Genomic DNA, 5,681 nt, shown 5'->3' with positions numbered 1-5,681 from the left:
TCTATTACATTGTTGGTCTTTTATTGGTATCCAGTAGTTCTTCACATGTTAAGGAGATTATTATTTGTCTATGATATGAGTTTCTGTTTGTAATTTACTATCTGACATTGTTTATAGTTTTATATATTGTTAAATTTATTATTCTCTTTCATGGGTTATAGATTTTGAGTCATAAAGATCTTCTCCACTGAAATACTAAAATGTAACTTCTGTAACTTCTTCTAATATATGCTCTCACTATTTTGTAGGAACATCTTTCATTCATTTGAAATTTATCCTGTTTTTACTAGAGTAATGGTATGTGCTCAGAATCCAAGATCTTTTCCTCACAGGCAGTTGGTCATCATTTATTGAGGTGTTTACCTCTTCCCCACTGATTAGAAATGCCATAATTTTCATAATTGCAGTATGCATTTGGAATTAGTTTTGAATTCTGTATAATATTCTATCAGTCATTTTGTGTAATGATTAATTAGTACCACACTGTTTTAGTGTTTGGGTCTTTATGTTTTAATATCTGATAGTGCTGGATTTAGAAAAGGCAAAGGAACCAGAGATCAAATCCTTCGGATCATAGAGAAATCAAGGGAATTCCAGAAAAACATCTACTTCTGCTTCATTGACTATACTAAAGCCTTTCACTGTGTGGATCGCAACAAACTATGGAAAATTCTTCAAGAGATGAGAATATCAGATCATCTTATCTGCCTCATGAAAAATCTGTATGCAGTTCGAGAAGCACCAGTTAGAACTGGACATGGAGTGATGGACTGGTTCAACTGGGAAAGGAGTACGTCAAGGCTGTATATTGTCACCCTGCTTATTTAACTTATATGCAGACTACATCATGTGAAATGCTGGGATGGATGAAGCTCAAGCTGGAATCAAGATTGCTGGGGGAAGTATCAATACCCTCCGACATGCAGATGACACCACCCTTATGGCAGAAAGTGAAGAAGAACTATGGAGTCCCTTGATGAAGGTGAAAGAGGAGAGTGAAAAACTGGCTTAAAACTCAACATTCAAAAGAAAAAAGAAAATCATGGCATCCCGTCCCATCACTTCAAGGCAAGTAGATGGAGAAACACTGGAAACAGTGAGAGACTTTATTTCCCTGGGCTCCAAAATCACTGCAGACAATGACTGCAGCCATGAAATTAAAAGATGCTTGCTTCTTGGAAGAAAAGCTACGACAAACCTAGACAGCATATTCAAAAGCAGAGACCTTACTTTGCTGACAAAGGTCCATATAGTCAAAGCTATGTTTTTTCCAGTATTCATGTATGGATGTGAGAGTTGGACTATAAACAAAGCTGAGCTCCAAAGAATTGATGCTATTGAACTGTGGTGTTGGAGAAGACTCCTGGGAATCCCTTGGATAGCAAGGAGATCAAGCCAGTCCATCCTAAAGGAAATCAGTCCTGAATATTCATTGGAAGGACTGATGCTAAAGTTGAAACTCCAATACCTTGGCCACCTGATACAAAGAGCAGACTCATTGGGAAAGATCCTGATGCTTGGAAAGATTGAAGGCAGGAGGAGAAGGGGACGACAGAAGATGAGTTAAAAACCTCACTGTCAATATTTTTCTTATTGGGCTCATGTTGAAATTATAAATTAACTCAGAAAGAATTGACATCCTTTCAGTTCAGTTCAGTTCAGTCGCTCAGTCATGTCCGACTCTTTGCAACCCCATGAATCACAGCACGCCAGGCCTCCCTGTCCATCACCAACTCCCAGAGTTCACTCAAACTCATGTCCATCGAGTCGGTGATGCCATCCAGCCATCTCATTCTCTGTCATCCCCTTCTCCTCCTGCCCCTAATCCCTCCCAGCATCAGAGTCTTTTCCAGTGAGTCAACTCGTCGCATGAGGTGGCCAAAGTATTGGAGTTTCAGCTGTAGCATCAGTCCTTCCAATGAACACCCAGGATTGATCTCCTTTAAAATGGACTGGTTGGATCTCCTTGCAGTCCAAGGGACTCTCAAGAGTCTTCTCCAGCACCACAGTTCAAAAACATCAATTCTTATCCCTTTGTACAAAACTTTTTGTATGTTTTCAGTCATGTTTTAACATTTCTTCAGTTCAGTTCAGTTCAGTCACTCAGTCGTGTCCGACTCTTTGCGACCCCATGAATCACAGCACGCCAGGCCTCCCTGTCCGTCACCAACTCCCGGAGTTCACTCAAACTCATGTCCATCAAGTTGGTGATGCCATCCAGCCATCTCATTCTCTGTCATCCCCTTCTCCTCCTGCCCCCAATCCCTCTCAGCATCAGGGTCTTTTCCAGTGAGTCAACTCTTAGCACATTTCTTACTAAGTTTATTAATGTAGCTTTCATCTTTTATTTTTTAAATGAGTACTTGTATCCATTATATATTCATGCCATGTTGTCTTTTGTAAATTAATTTTGTGCCTGACTACTTGGCTAAATAGCTTTTTGGTTGAGTCTCTTGGGTTTTCCAGGTATTTAATTATAATATTTAGCAGAATGAATCCTAATGGATGCTATGGAGGAGAAGAAATTGTGCTTTTCAGTTTAGTGAATGGAAGTTCTTTCTGACAAATATCAGGAAGGACAAATATCGACAAGGTGTGGACTCTTTGATATTCTAGACCAGTCTAGATAATGCCCAGTATTCAAAAGCTGTTGAATAATTTCAGGAAGAATGTACTGGAATAAGGATTGCTTTGAAACAAATAGTTTATTATTATCTTAATGTCAGTCATCATAATTGTCATCACATCTTACATTTAAATATCACATCTCACAATTAAATATAAATTTGAATATTGAAATTAACTAATTTTTTTCAATTAGTTGAAAAAGTTAACTAATATAAAGCTACCGATTTGTTGCCACCATTGTTATAACCAAAAATTTCCAAGATATCTCTAGGATATCCATGTAAGATTCAATGTAGTTTAATACAATATGGTAAAGAAAAAAATCCAGTTGTATTCAACTAACTGCCCACAAGTCTTGCAGTAGAATTTGTGTTTCAGTTCAGTTCAGTTCAGTCGCTCAGTCATGACCGACTCTTTGAGACCCCATGAATCACAGCACGCCAGGCCTCCCTGTCCATCACCAACTCCCGGAGTTCACTCAAATTCATGTCCATCGAGTCGGTGATGCCATCCAACCATCTCATTCTCTTTCATTCCCTTCTCCTCCCATCCCCAATCCTTCCCAGCATCAGAGTCTTTTCCAGTGAGTCAACTCTTCGCATGAGGTGGCCAAAATATTGGAGTTTCAGCTTTAGCATCAGTCCTTCCAATGAACACCCAGGATCGATCTCCTTTAGAATGGACTGGTTGGATCTCCTTGCAGTCCAAGGGACTCTCAAGAGTCTTCTCCAGCACCACAGTTCAAAAGAATTTGTGTTTAAGTAGTTTAAATGAGTTACTTTGTGATGGGCATGGCAAATTCTCCTTGCTGAACTGACTAAACCCTCCTTACCTAACAATGATCTCCTCTGTTGATCTTTAGGGCATGGTGTCTCATCTGTTTAGTTTGGCCTTTTATTTGACTTTCATTGACTTTGTGGCCAAGCCTGTTTTCTTTGGTTGATATGTTAACTCAAATATGTAGGTGAACTCAGCCATTTAGGAGGGACATGTAATTTTTAATAATAACATGTATTGTATTTGACAATAGGATACAATTTTCACTGGTAAATGGAGAAGCAAATGTTTGAGTTTTGAGTAATAGCTTGCTCTATTTAAAGGAACTGTCCAACTGTCTTTTGCAAGGAAACACAGACTTTTGATTGCTAAATTCCTGCCAACATTCTTTCCCCTATATATATCATTTAATCTTAGATCAGATAAATACAACTTGAAGTCTTCTTAAAGTGCTTGCTGGGATATTGGCACCTACCTTTCAGAGCTAGTTTCTGGAGAGCTGCAGCTATCACCCAAATCTTAATACTAAGCTGGCCATAATAATATTTTGTTATTGAAACAAAGAAATGACAACTCACTATTCTGTGTGCATTGAGAGATGTTGTCCTTTGGAATCAAAATGGGGCTTCTTTTGGCTCCAAATGTGATTTAATTATATAAATGTCCCTTTATAATCTGTTTATGTAGAGACCGTCCAGGATGTTGGAAAGTATATCCACTTATTTCACCGGTCTTCTGATTTGCTACCATACTTGAAGTTTCAGTACTCAAAAGTCATTCATGTAACCGTTTCTTTTATTGAGGTGGTTTTGATAAGTTTCCAGTACCTACTTGCAAATGCTTCAGAAGAACATTTCCTTGTGTATGGGGTGTGCTATGACTTTTACCCTCTTTATTTGACTTTTCTGAATTATTTTTTTTAAATAGTAGTTTTCAAACATCTTTCAGAAAAAAGAAGAGTTGGAGAAGAGCAGAGACAAAGTGAACCCCATGTTTCTTCACATGGCCAGCAGAAGGGCAAAGGAAGGCCTTCTTTACTATTTATGATCAACAAAAATAAGAGACCGCTTTAATAAAAAGATCCCTAATTTTATTTCTGGAAGCCTTGGATTATCTCAGTCATCTGGTGCAAATTGATAACAACAAATCAACAGGCAAGTACATAAAACAACTTCTCATCCTTTTGCGCAATGGGAGTATGGGATGGCTGGTAGGGTTAGGGAGTTGGGGTTTTTTTGTTTCTGTTTTTGTTTTCATTTTAGCAGGTATTAATGAAGGTTGTATATAAGATTATTTCCACATCTTCTCATATATTCTTCCTTTTTTGGCCCTTTTCCTTTCTTACTTTGCCAGATTTGGCTTTACATCCAAAGCTCTTTTTGCCAACTTTGTTCACATTTGGCCTGGTGTCAACCACCTTGCTAGACTGAATGCCCACATGGACAGTTGTGCCATAGGCTTCTCCTGCTGTACCTGTTCATTGTAGAGGACACATGTCTTCCTGCATACTTGAAATACTTTGCCAAATTGTTGACCTTTGTAATATCCTTGTACAACCTGAACTTCATCATCCTTTCAGATGGACACGGACTGGACGTTGTACTCCTGTCTCAGCTCTTTGGAAAGAGGGAAAGAAATAATGTGAATGTGGGAAAGTGAGTTGGCATGTTTTTTGTGGTTCTTGCTCTTGTCTCAAGTCACAAAGGAATTAAGTCTCATTTTTGGCTGTTGCCACTTCAGTGATGACTACAACAGGGAAGGGAAGATGGTGTCTTAAGAGAAGTTTCTCTAACTATAATCTGTTTGTCAGTTTGAATGCTCAGCTCTGCCTGTCTAATCTCTGCTCAGGCTTTTGCCTGACCTACCCCATATTCTTCTTTTGAAAAGCTGGGATTTATAATTTTCACACAGTTGGAATCCTAGCCAGGCATTTAGTTGCCCGTTTTTAAATGAAGCTTTCATGTACTCTTTTTTGTTGCTGTTGTTGGTGGTGACTTTTTTTTTAAGTTTAAAGAGGAATGTTGGGTAAAGAATGACCAGCATATCAGAGTATGAACCCATATTCCCCATTTATTGACTAGTTACACAATATCTCACCTATAAGTTGGTTTAATAAGACCAATAACATAGGACTTGCTATGTAAATTTACTGACATCACACTTGTAAAATACTACCTGGAGTCTAACACATGGATAACACTCTATACATATGAGATTCTTTTAAATTTATTTGAGGTATTCTAAAGCTTATTTATTTTTATGAAATAATTTATATT

General features: G+C 38.1%; 1 pseudogene; it reads right to left on the bottom strand.

Moving 5' to 3' along the window:
• Positions 1–4,663: 4,663 nt before the first annotated feature.
• Positions 4,664–5,124, bottom strand: LOC148778561 (large ribosomal subunit protein uL24 pseudogene; annotated as a pseudogene).
• Positions 5,125–5,681: the final 557 nt, after the last annotated feature.

The sequence above is a fragment of the Moschus berezovskii genome, chromosome 2 (genome assembly GCF_049115385.1).
Source record: "Moschus berezovskii isolate FMDL1 chromosome 2, NW_MosBer_1.0, whole genome shotgun sequence".
NCBI lineage: Eukaryota > Metazoa > Chordata > Mammalia > Artiodactyla > Moschidae > Moschus > Moschus berezovskii.
The sequence above is the reverse complement of the archived record's forward strand: the minus strand, read 5'-3'. Positions and strand labels throughout refer to the sequence as shown.